The 18953-nt window shown below is 34.2% G+C and overlaps 1 pseudogene; it reads right to left on the bottom strand.

Annotated features, from left to right (window-relative positions):
- Positions 1–9305: 9305 nt before the first annotated feature.
- Positions 9306–18953, bottom strand: part of LOC137748025 (uncharacterized) — a 34818-nt pseudogene continuing 25170 nt past the window's right edge.

The following is an 18953-nucleotide window of genomic DNA, read 5'->3' as shown; positions in this document are numbered from 1 at the left end:
TGAGTTTTTTCATTCTAATATTTTTTAAACTAAGTATTTCAAAGTTATCATGAGGTAATGTAAAACAAAGCACTTGAGGTTAACTTAGTTGTGAGGGTGGGTGAAGAAAAACTGAATTGCTATGGGCCTAGCGTTTATTTTCCACCATGGTAATCACATCAAATAATAACCAATAACCTCGCTAATGGACGATAAATACACAAAAAAAATATAAGATTAAACATATACATGTATAGAGAAAATAAAAATGTGTGGTTATCATTTCTCCAAATTATTTGTGAGACTAATTTATAAAAAAGAAATTATATTTTATGGGATTGCACCAATTGGGAAAAGGCACATGGAAATTTATATTTGTGGATATGTAGCTATCAGGCATGCCAACCACGGGTGCCATATATGAACAATTGCTTTTTCTTTTTTGAATTTGGCTAGATACTTTCCTTATGTGGATGTATTTCAACTATGCTTTATTTAGTTTTACAAATTTATTATAGTCATGTTTTTCTTTTATTTAATTTTACAAATTTGGCTAGATGAAAAATTCAACTTTGGAAATTGGAGTTTGTTGATGCATAAAATTGGATCGATCTTGCACCAACTAAATTCGACCGTAAATCACTCATACGCATAAGAACATAACAATATATTGTGGTTTACTCCAATGTGGACATAGCCTCAACTTGAGGCGAATCACGACATATCGTTGTGTTATAATACGTATGTGTGATTTACATTCGGATTTAGTTAATCTAAGATCAACCCAATTTTATGAATCAACACAGTGCATTAGATGGTGTGCCATGCTCATGCTTGAGTTAGTAAAAACATATCTAACGTTCCACTATCAACGTGCGTACGCCAATGTCTGCAATGAAAAATGGAACGTTAATATTCCACTATTATTCTATTTTTTCGTTGGTATTTTAAAAAAAGAAAACTAATGAAAATAACTTAAAAACTTTGGGGGCGTTTGTTGCGCCGGACTATCTCGGACTGGATTAGCTTCAAGGACTAAGCTGGACTGGCTTAGACTAGACTAAACTGGACTAACTTAGTGAAGCGTTTGGTGCAGTATTGGACTAAGAAGATGGATAATAACAAATTCTAATATTATTTTATTTAATATATAAATTATTAATATTTTATTATGATCTTATCTTTTTCTCCATCTTTTCCTACCATTTCCGTCCCACTCTTTTCCTCTTCTCTCATCGTCCCACCTTCTCCCTCTTTTTTTCCTCTCAGACCTCTCAATTCATGTCTCTTTCTCATTCCTGGTCAAACTCCTTATTGATTCCAGTCTCTATTTCTCTGTCCTCCCTCCCTCTCTAGTTATGCGTTGTTCGAACGGAACCTCACGGCTCCAATTTTCCCGACGAGTTGCAGGTTTCCCGATGTGTTTTTTGGCCAACCCTCATTAAATTGGATGAAGTTAGCACCGCCAAAAAATTCATCACCATCCCTGGACCGAGATCTTAGCTTTGCATGCTCGAATTTGTCATGGATTTGAAGAAGCCCAAACAGGCCGAGACTTCCAGGCCATTTTCCGACCACATTCGATCACATTTTGGCCTCGATTCAAGTAAAATCGTAATCTTGTCACTCCCAGCTTCAATTTGGTATATTTTACATGAAAGTTGGTTGTGAAATGGATCTGAAAGAGAGTCGGGAAGTTAATGATTAATCTAGGTGACAGGCGATGACGAGGAGTTTGTCGGGAGTGGTCGTTGAGCATGACAAGGACGAGAAATAGAGGATAGTCTTAGCTAGTCCCATGGTTATTGGGGGGTCTCACTAAGACCTCTTAGTGAAGGGTTTTGTCCATGCTAGTCCCCTTTAGTCTCATTAATGTTAGTCCCAACATGGAACAAACACAGTATTGGACTAATAGCTAGTCCAGTCCAGTCTAGTCCAAGTTAGTGAGGGCAAACAAACGCCCCGAGTTTTAATGATAAGAACAAAATAAAGGGTAAAATGAATAGTACCATGATTGATTTTTTAGTGTAAAAATGTAGTTTTTCTTTAAAGTGATCAGTACAACGAATTTTTAGTTAAAACTCCATTTTAAAAATTGTTTAGCAGAAAAAAGCGTATGTTAAAAAAGTTAACATCCTTTTCTTTTTTTTTTCTTTCAAGATAAGTGTCCAAACCAAAAGAAAGTAAGTGTGTTCTCAAATCTCAATCTCTCTTTATCTTTTTTTTTTAACAAACAATATTATCTACACTAATGTCATGTGAGACTGGGTTAAGCCTTACAATGAGCTAGCAATAATGTTGTTTAAATTTGCCTTTGACGAGAATCGAACATAAGACATCTCACTTATAAAGAGACATATTATTAGATCATAATACTAGGTAGCTCTCTCTATCTTAATAGTATTAAGAAAGTTAACTACATTCCTTTTATGTTTGGAGTTATTTTCAAACACAGGTAATGATGTTTTAATTTTTCCTCCTTGCACCCTGAAGTTTTGGAATTGTACTTACATCTTTCATGTCTTTGAATATCTAAGTCTCTATTAAATTGATGAGTTGTCTTTTGTCAATATGGTACACATGTGGCTTACACATTAGCCCATATAAAAACAAATGTGTGATAGCAAAAATATGCCGTCTTCAGTCTTGACGAATTTGTACTTACAAAACATTCAACACATTTGATCAAAGACCAAAGCTTCACGATGCCCAAGTTAATTTCTCTGAAATGAGTGAGTGTTTAGGGCTTGTCTGCGTAGCAGCTTACCAAAATTTGGAGGTGATGAGGGTATTAATAAGAGGTAGTGGCCGTCCATGGTGTAGGGTTTTGACTTACACACGGCGGCCTCTTATTAACCAAGTTGTGCCATTGGTAAGATGCGCAAAGAAAAAAGACTTTCAAGATATTAATTAGGAGATAATATCTTGGAATAATGGTGAGAATCTCTAATTGATTGCGATAGGGATTCCTTACTTGATAGAGTTAGTGTTCAAGTGAGAATGTACTAAAGATATGATTTAGTAATTAATCCTATATTTAATATCTTTGACTTTTCCATGCCACGAGCAGAGCCTTGAGCAGTCATAGTCCAATGCCTGCACTTCCAGGAATGCTAAGTTGTGTGTGAGAATATAAATGTGCCGTCCCATTTAATGAGACAAGTCTTGTATTTTTTTTTTAGCTAAAGTCCACGTGTCAACTTCTAAATTTTTAGGATTATTTTTTGCTCCACAAAGTAGATCCTCGAAGATATATCTCGTTATCAAGACTAATAGTGGTTGAGCTAAAATTTTATTTGGAGGGGGTAATATATAAAACTAAATTGAAAAAAAATCCAAGGTTTAAACAATGTAGGAAAAACATTTAACACTCACTGCTATTTGTCGATTCAGTGGCACCCTTCTCCCCTTCTTCCTAGCCACTCAACCTTTCCTTCCACCTCTTTTCTTTCATGACCGGATCTCAACTATCTCCTTCATCTCTACGAGATCTACATCCTCCCGGTATTTTTCGGTCGATCGACGTTTCTTATACTTCGGGTTTAGCAACCAAACGAAGATCTCTTGTCTTGAGTAATTGGTATCCAAGTCGCATATTGTGTTGGGAATGTTGTACACCTTGGCTCAACCTATGCACAATAATAAAACTAAGGGTGGTCCTGATTTATATGTTGATCCCGATCTAGGCTGATTCGATTCGAGTTGATGTGAAAGGCATCATTGGATGGATCTTACATAGTATTTATATGCGTCGTAGTTTGTTTCTTTTAAAATTTTGTTCTTGTGTTGTTGGGGTTGTATTTCTGTCAATAAGTGCCTCTCTGGTGAGATTTTTATAAGTCACTCCAAATGAGCGTTTTAATTTTATGTATGTGTGTTATTGGTTCATCCTATCTAGGGTGCATTCTTCAATTAGTTATGTTGCTGGTGTGGACCCAAAAATAATTCATAAAGTTCTAGAGCTGATATGTGGATTTTTATTAGCTATTGACAAGAATAACCTCATTAAATTGGTAAGGTCCATATCTGTTGCAGTTCAACCACCAAGAAAATTTCTCTAAGCTCCACTTGCCATGTCAAGGAAATAAGGTAAGGGAATTAAAGGTAGATCAATAACTAATTCCTACCTTTAAGCTTTCCTAAATGAACACATATTCCTTTATTCAAGAATGCACAATCAAATTTCAATTAAGGATTCTCTAAAGATAATTCTTAGATATTATTATTTATTTGATAATATCTCAAAGGATTATTCTCAAGCATCTTTTGAAGATATTTCAACATCTTAAAGATACTTTTCTACTGCAACTAATGAATAACACCATTTGGCCAATCAGACACTGACACATGGCATGATAGCTTTTCCATCGGACAAGATGCTTAATATTTACAACGCTCTTGAAGTTAGGGGCCGAGATGTTGTTGGTCAACAAATTAATGTGACTTGTGAAGTACAACAATTATTAGGAAAGAAACCATACACATTTGACATGCTCTATACTCTATAAATACTTCATTCTACACACTTCTCAAGTAAGTTGATTCTTTGCAATCCAACCTAAATCTCCCTCTCTTCCTAGAGAAACTACACTAGGATCGGAGGTTTATTAGCCAAACCCCCTCTCATTGGGTGCTTGGCTTTGGCTATAAACAAAAATGTTTAATTTGTTTTATTGGGCGCGTGACTTTGGTTGTAACCAAATGTGTTAATTTATTTTGTATGTACAATTTTGTCAAATCCGAAGACAACAAAATTTTACTACCACATCCTGGTCTTGCATAGAATCTCTTAATTGCTAGTTCGTGAAGCGAATGAATTTCTAGTTATCAACAATAAAGTTTCTTCGGCTTTGCAAGCCTTTTCATGCCCACAAATCCACCATTATTGTGGCCACAAGTTTGGCCAGGCTGGGCTTGTCTATTACGTTGAAGTCCCTTTAATTGGAGGACCTCCCGAATTTTATCCGTAGTATACTCTTTGAAGTTTGTATTAGTTATTAGGGTTAAGTACTAATAAGCACCAAATTTTTAACAGTGATTTTAAATTAGTCAAAGGCTTTGAAAACATTTCGAATAACTACTTTATGTTTGGAAAATAAATATTTGTTAGGCCACCAAATTTATATAATAACGTTACTACCATTAAGTGATAACAACACTAACGTTAAGCTATAACATAGACCAATGTTGAAGGCTAGATTTCATTGACACGTCTTCTATGAAGCTCCCCAAAATGATCCCTTTTTATGGTTTCCTTCCATCCTATTTTTTAAAGGATAGCGCTATTCACACATTTATTTTTACCTTTTACACATATTTATTAATTTTTTGTTATTAATCTTTTATAATTCATTCAATCTAGATGACCAAAAATTAAAAGAAACGTATTAGAAATAAAAATAAGTGTATGTATATCATTACCCTATAAAAATATGACGCAAAAACTGGGTTAATACCTTCCGACCAATTCAACTTTTGATTGGCGCGTCTTATTACCAATGGACGTGAGTCAAGTTTTGACCGATTCATCTATTGACCAATCAGTGAGCTGTAACATATAATTGATTTTGAAATTTTCCGAGAACTAATTTCATCCATTTGTGTCAGCAATTATGTGCGTAGAACCAAAAAGCCAAAGAAAAAGAAAGAAACATAACGCATCATGCATGGACAATTGCCATCCTTGGATTTTTCCTACTGTTTTGATTACTCAATAAAATAGATGATATCAACTAGTTTTGGTATTATGATATTTGTTTACACTTAGGGAGAGATATCTCAAATTCAATTCACATTATTGATAAAAATAATTTTATTATGAGTTAAATACCTAATATGAACTTGTTCGTGATAAACTTTCAGACCTCAGGCTCATCATGATTCTCCATTGATATCATTAATATTGTCTTTTCTTGATAACCTATCGCTAAGTGTGGAGTTTTATAACAAAAATAATCGGTGATATTAAGGCTAGAATATTTCATATACAAGTTGTATAATGTGTTTTTATTTATATTTCTAATATGGGACTCTGATCTCTAACAGTTAGCGCCTTGGTGATAACTCCACTATTGTTGTGACATTGTATGTGCATTATGAAAATTATATCGTATCATGTTCTAGAGGTAAAAAAGACATCAACTAGGATCATATAATTTAATGGAGATCCTCTTTGGATCTCTGTATCCAGAGCCAAAGGACTCGAAGATCCAAGTAGTTAAAGATAGAGAGATATAGATCCAGACCCTTTGTTTGTGTGAGGTGGGTCAGAGAGATGGGCTAATGGAAGCAAAGGATTGAAATTGAGTAGTCCACATCTCTTGGTTTGTGAGATCCAAACACAAAGATCCAGAAACTCCGGATCCAGAGTTCCAGAAACTCTGAACATATAATCTGGAGGCTCCAAACACATAAATCCAGAGAAAATCTCAATTCCATATAATTAAAGGCAGAGAAAGTTTGAGTTGGAATGAACGATTTCACATGGCCAAGCATAAGAGGCAGCATGTTGTATCCTTTCTATTAAAAAAAATGGTATGGTATGGTAGGTACTAGCTAGCAAGCTTCTTCTCGTGATGAATTAATTTGATCCCACACGTCTCATTTTTTCTTCTTTATAAAAGTGGATTGTGATTGTCTCTACCCCAAAAGCCAACTTGCAAGCAAATGATGCCATATTTGTCAGAAATGCAGGCCTTTCTCATCCGTTTCTCTCCTTGTACAAGGTTTCTAGGCTAAGATGACAAACCCATTTATTCATTGAAATGAGTAATTTGATCTATTGCGTATGCATGAATTTGGCTTTCCACACAATTCCTACTGTGTTTTTAGTAGTATGTAATGTATTTGTTTGTGTATATCACTATAGGATAGAAGCTATCTTCAAAATTAGAGCATATCTCTTCGAGAACATCCCACCAACACAACCCCAAACACACACACACACACACACACACACACACACACACACACAAAATCTCCTATGCATTGGATTAGAAAAGCTTTATTCATATTTTGGTGCTGACAGTCTATTACTACACTTGAAAAAAGGGACGGTGTCTGCCAAAAATGTCTACGATGTCTAAGTCAGAATAATAATAGAGTAAAAAGAGAAATTGAGAGAGTTTTGAGTAGTAAGTGATGATTATTGTTTCATCTGGCTGTTTATAGAGACTAAACCCTAGTAGGCAGTTGGGAGGGGAGGTTGTAGATTATACTAGGTAATCTTTGATGATGCAAGCCAATTTTCGCAACCAGCTAGTAGTCTTGAAGGTCCCCATGGTAAAAGTGCAATTAAGCCGGACACTCAAGGGGAGACTCTGCTGAGTCGGTGTCTTGTCGCCATTGGACCGGGTATGGCCCAACGACAAAACCTATTATGGGCAGCCCTCTTTACACGTGATATATATCATGGGTGACCCGGAGAGCCCATGACTCGTATCATGGGCGGCCTAGAGAGTTCATGGTCTATTGGTGGCCCATTACCTTAGGATAGACTACGTCTTCTCCCTTTTAAATAAATTGTGGTCTACTCACGACATGAAGAGTAAAATCAGCATATTTAGCATATTGTCCATGTGTCATTCTCCTATTCGATGTGGTTAATTTGTATCTCCACAAATGCTGCCACATTTGTTTGTGTTTAAGTAGGAAACAAAAGGGTCACTTAGTACTACGGTCTAGTGGTATTCGTCTTCACTTGTAAGTGAGACGTCTTAGGATTGATTCTCACCAAAGATGAATTTGAACCACATTATAGTTAGCTCATTGTGAGGCTTAACTCACTCCCCCACCCCTTAATGTAGATAATATCATTTGTTCTAAAAAACAAAAAGTAAAAAACAAAATGAGAAGTATTTCGTAATTGAATAGGACTTTTTTTTTTTTTCCCAGCACAAGGTAGGTCTTCAAGCCATGAAAGAAAAAGTTTCCTTTTATTTCCCCACAACGATTTAGTATAAATAGGAGACAACTTTTGCTTGGATTCTCACAAATTTCTTACTTCAAATTAAGGCTTTCCTATAGAGAATTCACAGAGAAATCTTAGGTATGAAATTCTTTCCTTCTTCCTCCTTCCTCTTCGCACGTAATGGTGCAGCATGACTGCCCCTAGTTTTCTCGACCTGGGTATGCAAGGTGCAACTGGGCGGGAACGACAAATGGGCCCAAGGTCCTAGTCTGATACTTCTTATAGCCAATGCTTAAATTATCGATATCGGTCGAAATATCGATATGCAAATTTGTAAAAATATCGATTTGACATTCGATATCGATATTGGTTGTCTTGGATGAAAATGATAGAAGTTTACTAAAAAACATGAAAATTTAAAAATGAAACTGTATGAAATGTCATATGGCTGTTTGTCGATATTTAAGGAACATGTCGGTAATATCGACAAAATCTGTCGATTTTAGTCGAAATTTAAGAGTTTCTCCAATATGAGGTGAAGTCTATCTTGGAAATATCATTTTTCTGATTAAAGAGTTTCCATATCTTTCTTTATTTTTCAGAAATATTGACCGTATCGGAGAAATTTCAAACACTGTTTTAGATTGCTGGGGCGCACGTGTTAATTGAGCAAGTGAGCAGGTCGTATGGATTGGGTGGCTTGGAGCCGATCTATGAACCTGTTTTTTTTTTATTGATTTTAAATCACCACTCTAAATCATTTATCTATGTGGCACCATTTAACTAAACTTGTGATCCCCGTGCCATATACAGTTTTTTTGAGTAATCAAATGGAAGAACGACAATGAATTGCAGTAGTAAAGTTCAAAGACAATGATAATTGCTATCGAAATTGAGCACTAAAATGCGGAGGGGACAATTCCAAGGAATTTTTTTTTTTTTTACAACAATATTTACATTAAGGGCGTGATGAATAAATAGTTGTGAACTTGCCATTTTTTGGATTCAAATCTAAGACCTCTCATTTTTATGTAAAAAGAAATACTACTAGACCGTAGTACTAATTGACAATTTGAGGGACCTTTTGTGAGGATTGACTACAATACTTGCATGTTTTTAATGCAATTATCATCTGATAGTCAAATATAATTCATACAATTAAACATATGTATTTAATACAATCACTTAATGATTATATCAAATACATGTAAATATTACAGCCAAATCCTATTTTGTGATAAAACAAAACAAAACCTAAATTAAATTGTTCAACACCACAATAGATACTTGATTAGTGAGGTAAGTTATCCAAAAACTACACTTTAGTAAGAGAAAAACCGGTGCCACTTCATTGGTGTGTGTGACCAAAGAACTAATCAAAGTGAAGCAAAATTTATTCCTTCTGGTCACTCCCTCTCTAATGAACCAGCTAACGCTTCTTTTGCTTTCTCAACCTGGCCATCCGTTCCCTTCTTCTGCTTCCATCAACCTAGCTTGCTCTTCATCCTCTCTTCTCGCAATCAGTGCGCTACAAGGTCAAAATAATATTCAGTCATGTCATTCATCTGTATGAAAAAAAAAAAAAAAAAACTCGATTGTAATTTGTATACCATGTATAACCATCGAAAATTGTTGAAGTGATTAATTTCTGCAAATTAAAGGGTGTTACAACACGCTTCTTACTTCATGTCACTGTCGTCTTCAGCATCACCAGCAAATCTATCTAGATTATAACTGCAGAAATTTAAAATTGATCATCAGGAGTATGTGAAAAATAACAACTTCCTAACCAACGCAAATATATTTCAATGTTCACCACATAGCATAATGAAATATGGACATAAAAGTTTGGAGGGAATAGAGCTTACCGAAACATTTGCTTATTGTTGGAAATTATATATTATAATATGAAATATTGTAATATATAATTTTAATAATTGAATGAAAAATATTGTTAACCAATTTCTTAGAAAGGTTATGTTGTTTAGGTGTATTCTCCTAATAAGGGATGTATACTTATAGATGAAAAGTTACATCTCTTTAATAAGTAGAAATTGGATTCTATATAAACCCATGAAACCATTGGTATTAAATATAGAGAATTAGAGTTAATTTTTACTCTTGAGAAACAGGGTTTCCCCACTTTGTTTCTCTCATGCTTCGTAAGTCAAATTCCGAGTCATGTTTTAAGAGTACAGAATATATAAAGTTCGCCAGAGTCCTAAGATTGAAGTGCTTTGACTTCGGATTATAGATTGTTGAATCTTGGGAGATGGACGCCTACCGAACTACAAGCACATGAGTAGGGGCGAAATTCTATCTTTAGGACATTGCATTTATGCAAGCCTCAATCTCCAAATTTGTCAGTTATTCTAACTTTCTCTCTAGTTGTTTATATTAATCTCATATATAATTGATGTTGTGAATTTCTTTATGATTATTATCATTGGAATTATATTGTTATTTTTCATATTTTCTAATATTGCTCCAACAATCTAAAGATAGAAATTTCTATGGAACAATTAGAAGATATGGATGTGAGAAATTAATCTCAAAATGTAGAAAAACTTACATCGTAATATGTTCAATAATGAGTCTAGCCATCATTTGCCATCATTTGGAGGAAAGAAACATTTCTCTAATATGGAGAGAATTGTCGCTGGTTTTGAATACAGAGAAAGATAAGTGAGAAATCATGATGATATGCGGATGGATATTCATATATATAATCAGTTTATTGAAATATGATGGGTTGCATCTGCTTATGCTCACTAGTCACGCAATTGGTTTGTGTGTTTTATATATGATTGATATATGTATGTGTCAGTACAATATTAGATATCGGTACATTATTAGATACTTTAAACCCAGGATATGCATACTAGTTGTACACAATTTTATGTTTGAAATGACCGTTTGAGGAACTACTGAACCATTCACATTGGTTGTTTTGTGGTAATTTATAGCATATATGTTAAATTATATTATGTTTCAGTGATTAGTTTTACAACTTTATATATATATATATATATATATATATAGGACAATTTTTGTTCAACTAGTGTCAATATCTAGATGGAATTAAGCCACTCAATTATACTTAAAGCATGTAGATAACTTCCCAACAACACGGTTATTCATGAGCTTGGTTCATGCAAAGTCTGGAACTCATACCTGTTCATGAAAAAACCTATATTCGTATATACTGACGATCAGTCATTGGACTGGTATCCTTGTGTCAAGGCCCATAGGAATTGGTATGGTTGTAGATGATATGAAAATATATCTCTATATATGCATTACTTGGCGGAAGGGCGATATGCTGGAAAGGCATGACTATTTTTGTAACCGCCATGACAACAAATATCTGACTTTGAATTGCAACTAAGGCTTACTGAATACCTTTCAATTGATTTGGATTATGAGAAATTATAGTCCTGTCCCAACATACTGGATCATGGTTTCTTAATTGATTCTTGGAGTGAATCAAACTAATAAGCAATATCAGTTTATGAGAAATTCATTATTAAAAGGATTGCTCTTACATCAGGAAAGTCATATCTTGATACATAGGAGAATGCAAACCGTTGCATAACTGGGATTGATCATTGGATGTTAATTCGTGAGATCGCGGCTTCTAGCCTTTCATGCCTGCCGTTTTATATCCATTATATTTGAGTCATATAGAACCATGTGGCGGTGAAGTTGCAATGTGGCGGTGAAGTTGCAGAAAGATGCAACTATTTAACAAATGGATGATTTTTGTGATGTGGTGGAATTGAAAATTGAAATCTGCCATGTGAGATTCAAAGAAAAAGCATGCCATTTGAAGTGCTGCTTTTGACAATGAAAGGGTATGACCTTTCCAACTAGTCATTGACATATTTAAATGTGTTCATGGGTTGGTGTGTAAACTTCTACATACCGACTGGATGTATTATCATATAGTGATAATAATGTTGCAAAATCATTTATATGCTTTATTCGAAGTGATATATTTATAAATTACAAGAGGCCCAAGATGATATTGAGTGTCACTTAAAGTGATATTAATATAAAGAAATAATCATAAAAGTGTGGGGGTCTTTTAGAAAGGACAAGACCATATTGAAAATATGAAAGACATTTCACAGATTTGAATTCAATATAATGATGCTTATTAAGTAAGCATATGAATGGACATGGCCATTGGGTCATGCATGTTAGTCATAGCAAGGAAAGAATAAAAGCCAAGAAGTGATTTTCTCATAATTTCTAGTGAGGCATGAAGGCCTAAAAAGATAGATAGAGCCTATCTTAGTTGTTCCTTACTTCTTAAAGTGGAAAATGTGATTGATTTAATGATAGCATTAAAAGAAACTACAATTATAAAAGAATTGTAAGGGTTGGTTAAAAGTAGTTTGCTAATTGAACGACATTTAAGATGTCATCTCTTGTAATGAGTAATTGTTTAAGGTATGGCAAGGTTAGAGATCTTCTTACAAATACCTTAAATGTGGGAGAGTTTACCCAATTGCTTATTGTTAGCAAATTACTTAGTAATTAAGTCCTAATATAAATTTTGAGGACTTGACATTTCAAACAATGCCAAACAACTACTCTCGTATGAAATATAATTTCATAAGATGGATTGTGCACACCATTAATGGTTAGACAAGAGAGTAAGTTGATTATCGAGGGGAATGAGGCTAAAGCTAACATAACTAATGAATCAGCCGAGCGAAAACCTAACTTAGTTGATTGGAGATCCCATGGCCTAAGTTCAATAGGCAATCTGGTTGGGCATGATTCAAAGAAGTTAACACACTATATACCTCATTCCTATGGTGGAAGAAGTGTGTTATCTGCAGAAGTTTTAGGATGTATATTTATATTTAATGATAATGATATCTTATAAATAAGAGGAATAGAGCAGACTATTCTTAATCAGTGGTCACCTATGTGAGAGTAGAAGTGGGTCGCTTCTATGAGTATGAGATGACTAAATTCTTTAAAGCTCTCATGAATTCGGGATTTGTTTAGGACCAAAATGAACACAATCGTATGAACCGAAATATATTAGGATTAGTGATGTGTGTTGCTTATTGTCTCAGTTTACTATTGCGGTGAACAGTTCATGATTCTATATTTACTGCGTCACCAAGTAAATCCGATAAGTATTCACTAGGGTAGGTTTAAGTCCAAAAGACACCTCTCTCGATGCATCTCTTGTCCGCCTGTACTCTCAAATTCTTCCAAATTTTTCATTCATGTGGGGGATTGTTGGAAATTATATATTATAATATGAAATATTGTAATATATAATTTTAATAATTGAATGAAAAATATTGTTAACCAATTTCTTAGAAAGGTTATGTTGTTTAGGTGTATTCCCCTAATAAGTGATGTATACTTATGGATGAAAAGTTACATTTTTTTAATAAGTAGAAATTGGATTCTATATAAACCCATGAAACCATTGGTATTAAATATAGAGAATTAGAGTTAATTTTTACTCTTGAGAAACAGGGTTTCCCCACTTTGTTTCTCTCATGCTTCGTGAGTCAAATTCCAAGTCGTGTCTTAAGAGTACGAAATATATAAAGTTCGCCAGAGTTCGAAGATTGAAGTGATTTGACTTTGGATTATAGATTGTTGAATCCTGGGAGATGAACGCCTACCAAACTACAAGCACAAAAGTAAGGGCGAAATTCTATCTGTAGGACATTGCATTTATGCAAGCCTCAATCTCCAAATTTGTCAGTTATTCTAACTTTCTCTCTAGTTGTTTATATTAATCTCATATATAATTGATGTTGTGAATTTCTTTATGATTATTATCATTGGAATTATATTGTTATTTTTCATATTTTCTAATATTGCTCCAACACTTATCACATCACGAACATTCCCGGCCTCACGGTCATACTCATCATCGGAACACCGCCTTTTTTTTCTTGGGCCAAGTATCATACAACATAGTATAGGGTGAGGTTTTCTTTTGCAATTGTTGCATGCTTATCTGCTAAAATCCACAATTTTTTGGTTAAACGATAGATTTTGTTATATTAATTACTGACGGGGTTTGAATCTACGTCATGCAAGAGTTCAACATCTTTCCACAACAGTGGTAAAGGGCCATTGTCAGGTCAGGGCCGGCCCTGAGAATTTGGGGGCCCTAGGCGAGCCTTCGAAGTGGGGGCCCTAAAGTTCTCTAATCTTCGGTTTTTCGTATATTGATTTGTATAAAAAAGAATTTGCTAAATACATAAAAAATTATATTTTCATATTAAATATCATTAAAAATTAATATCAAAAGAAGATAAATATACAAACATTACTTAAACATTACACGGCTCACATTATTAGGCGCAAATATACTAAATGTTTGCAGTCAAGAGTCTAAGATTGAGAGTGAAGAACAATAAAACTTGATTGACGAGTATAATAAATTTAGGGAAAATTTGATATGAGTTCAATTTTGTGAGCCTTTATGAGGTATAATCCAATTTTGCTTGATTATTGACTTAGGTCCAATGACTCATTGTACACATCAGCTTATTTTTATTCTTTTGCAAAATTTATCCCTAAATTGACTAATTAAGTAATTAATATATTATTAATTTTTTTATATTTACGATGATTTTTAATCCTTATTCATAGGATTATCTTATGCTTAATGATCGGATTAAGTATAGGAATTTAATTCTCTTTAAAACGTTTCCTATTCTCCCTTCTCTTTCTCCCTCACGATGTCTCCTTCTCATCCCTCATGATATCTTCTTTTTTTCCCTCCTCCCTGCTCCCAAGCGTAGATGATCAAAGATGTCCAACTCAAATTTCTATTGTTGGTTTGATTTGTAGAATTTAGCCAATCTTGTATGCTTTAATTCTTTTTTTTCTTTTTTTTTTCATGTTTCTCTGTTCTTTGTTTTTTTTTTTTTTTTTTTTCTATTCTAAACCTCTTCGTGTTTTACTCCCTCAGCATCATCTTTTTATTCATCATTTTCTATGGATCTTCTTGGTATATATATCACATCTTTTTTCTAATTTACCTCTGTGTGTTTTATACTACATGTGTCATGGATAAATTGTATTATCTACCTATCACACATTATTGATAATTTGTCTCAAGTTAATTGTGTTTTTTTACCTGTATCATAGGTTATCTTGTTCTATCTACCTTATACCATGGATTAATAGTGCGCACACACATTAGTTCTTGATATTCTAATTCAAATTAAAAATATTTATCTACCTATACCATAGGTTTTTGTTCATTGCTTATATTACAAGTTTTTGTTCATAGTCTACCTATATCACAGGTTTTTGTTCATAGGTTTTTTCATATGTTTTATATATATCATTCATTTCAACTTAAGTCGTGGGTTTATAGCCATACACATGAACTTACTTTTAAATTTTTTTCCTTAAATTGTGGCTAGACTGAGGAATTTGAAGATTCAAATTTGAGTAAATAATGCATAAATTAGGAAATTTAAATATATATTTATTTTTACTATAAAGGGCAAAACAGGAATAAGATAAGATCAACTAGACCTAAACTGGGAAGAATATCTAACTGGACTCAATCCAAAAGTAGCTGATTTTTTTGGACCTGGATCTAAATACCCCATAAATTTAACAACGCCGAACATTTCCACTACACTAACAAATGAATTATGAAATTTCTTATTTTTTTTGTATTTATATGTTAATTACAGAATATAAATTTTTTTTTGGTGGCCCTCCGAAGTGGGGGCCCTAGGCGGGTGCCTACTTGGGCTACCCTCATAGCCAGCTCTGTGTCAGGTGCTGCTTTGAAACAGATGACTGCAACTTTGGAGGGAGTGGTTTGTGCAAACCAGACATGGAATTCTTCGCACCAGATGCAGAAGTCTGCCTCTCAGTAGTTGAGGCAGACATCTTCAATTGATTTTGAATCAATTCTTCTGCAGGCAGAAATTAACTTAATGGACCCAACTTCAGGATGCATCTATTCTTTCATAGTTGGCGCTTTCCTACCATTACTTTCCAATGGCTGTTTGCTTTTAATCGAAATATGATTTGATCCCACCCCTTCAACATCATAAAAAAAACCTTTATAAGATCTTCAATGAACAAAAGAAAGTTAGCGGCATATAAAAATACTCAATAGCCAACACACCAGAATTTGGAAGAGACATTTTTTGGGGGGCAATCCTTGGCAGGAGCTGGACGCTCCGCATCGTTAGAGAAAATTTGTGAGTAATCTCTCATATCCCTAATCCTTGTACTTTAGTTTTTTGCTGTACGTACCAGAAATTCCATTAATGGAAAATAAGAAAACTAGAAGATAAATTCAGACTTCAAAGTTCAATCAAAGACGATTTGCTCCATACCTCATTCATTACTTACTTTAGGTTTCTGGCCATCTGATACAGATTTTGATCCAGAAGAGGTCGATCCAGAGCTTTTCTTGTCCTGCAGAGGTGAGCCGGACCAAACCAAATACATTAAAACCTATTAATCAATTAAAGCACACGAATACTTCAAAATTCACAATTAGTAGAACTGCTATGGTTGCTGTGATGAATGATTTGCTCACTGGAGGCAGGATCCAGACCCTTTATATTTGTCTTGCGCATCATGGATGAATTAGGGCCACCTTGCATGTCATGATATCAACCTGCATAATTGCATTCACACAATGGTTATCATTAAATATCATGCCTTATCAAAGTTTTCCATGCAACACAAGAATTAAAAAAACAAAGGAATTTGAAAACTTGGATTTTTGAAAAGACAAAGAAATAAAAGAAGTTCATGTTATAAATAATATTTATTATATGGCTGTTCGCATTCTGAGTCAACATGTAATATGTAAATAGTTGAGACATTTTTTATTTAAATCCTAAACCTATAAATAGGTACTCTAATAAGAAGGAATGAACACACCAATTTTCTCCTCCCAATTTATCTTGTTTCTCTTGTTCTCTGTACTTCTTATACTTTATTTCCAATACCTTATGATGCTCTTGATGTCAACTGAAGAGAATAAAGAGACAACGACTGCAGAAAACCCTTTTTGAGAGATCATTGCCGCTATATTTCTTGCTCAAACTTCTATAGTGATGATATATGTAACTTACCCTTTATTGCCATCTATATTTGTTCTAATTATATATGGCTTTCTTTGCAGATTCAATATTAAAGAAAATAACAGTGCTCTATACTATATGAATGAGATCGTATCATGAGTCGCCAAATACAATTGAATTTGCATTTACATTATCACAAGCAATCTCATATCTAGCACAACCAAATTTCGGTATGCCTTATTGTATCATTAAGTTTTTTTGTAAACTGATCAAGGAATACATGTGGGATTGGCCATTAATTGTACACGCTTTCACATTCAAGTTGTGTACAGAACCGGATTTATATAATTGTGTTTAAGTGATCAATTTAAATAGTCCCGACTGATGCTGTACCCAAATTATAATTGTTTCTCCGCTGTTAATCTTAGATTTATTTATGTATGTTTTTTTTTTTTTTTTTTTTGAACAAACGATATTATCTACACTAACGGAGAAGGGGCAGACTTAGTCTCACAATGGGCTAGCAATAATATGGTTCAGATTCGCCTTTGGCGAGAATCGAACCTAAGACTTTTCACTTACAAGTGAAGAAGAATACTACTAGACCGTGGTACTAAGTAGCATTTATGTATGTTAAACGTATGTGATTACACAATATTATATGATAAAGAATAAGTATCATATAAAAGATCATGACATGAAGGATCCCTACAAATAACTAGATCCAGACCTTAATCTGTTGATTCTCAATTTTTGTCAATTTTCAATATTAAGAGACCATGTCTTCTGGAGTAAGTCGGAATACGTACCCTTTTTTTTCTTCTTTTAGATGTGTGGTATCTTAACTTCATTCTTCGTGAATCTTTGGACATGGAGGCACCCCATATCCGCACACACTACCTTGTTACTCGTGCCTTCAATATTGCAATGATGATGATTGTCTTAGTTTCGTGTGTGCAAAAACCGAAACTTTGCCTGTCAAAGGCCAAAAGGCTCTCCAACTGTTAAGTTAGTGAGCAATATTAACACTCAAGCAGTGGGCAAGAGCATAAGTATACATAGATTGCGTTACCAAAGATGAACCCTAGAAGGGTGTGATTGTATCAGTCAAGGAGAGGACCTTTTAGGATAGTAGAATCCTTATTAAACCAAGAGAATATAAAGGATATCTAGGAAGTAGATATTGCATTCTCTTAAGAGTGTGATTAATTGCGGCGCACGCTGAAGAAAGTTGAGGTTCCACCATAAAACTTGACAATATGGGGAGTAGCTCAACTTAATTGTAAGCCCATGCATGGCTCATCCTTCCATCAATGTGGGATTCATTATCAACACAGCCCCTCACGTGTGGCGACGTTGCAAGCCTAACACGTGGACAATACAACGGGGTGACGTGGAGCAAGTGTGGTCGTTTGGCTTCATATGTAGAACAACTTGCTCTGATACCATGAGAAAGTTGAGGTTCCACCATAAAATCAATTGGCAATATGGGGAGTAGCCCAACTTACTTGTAAGCCCATGTAAGGTCCATCTTCCCATCAACATGAGATTCATTCTCAACACGACCTTTATGTGGTGAATTTTCAAGCCTAACATGTGGACAACACAATAGGGTGACGTAGAGCGAGTGTGGCCGTTTGGCTTCACACGTGAGAATTTGAGGTCCCAAATTCCAAATTTTTTTTTTCCAAGCAGAAATTTATGTTTATGAATCCCAACAAAGCAATTGGAGCATGTCAATTTATAAATTTGACTTTTATCCAAATTCCAAGTTTATTTCCCTCATCCAAACATAGTGTTAGTTCATTCTTTAATAATCTTAGACTAAAATTTTAAGCTAAAACTTTTGGAAGAAAAACTAATTTTTGAATTAAAACTTGTTGTGACATGTTCTTATTAATATGTGATTGTGTAAATCCTACGTAGAGATAGAATAGGAATCATTTGGGATCCAGAAGATCTTTCCTAATATACTTTGTATTACTTGGAAAACAAGTTTCTGTCCT

This window comes from Pyrus communis, chromosome 10 (assembly GCF_963583255.1).
Source record: "Pyrus communis chromosome 10, drPyrComm1.1, whole genome shotgun sequence".
NCBI classification, from domain to species: Eukaryota; Viridiplantae; Streptophyta; class Magnoliopsida; order Rosales; family Rosaceae; genus Pyrus; species Pyrus communis.
The sequence above is the reverse complement of the archived record's forward strand: the minus strand, read 5'-3'. Positions and strand labels throughout refer to the sequence as shown.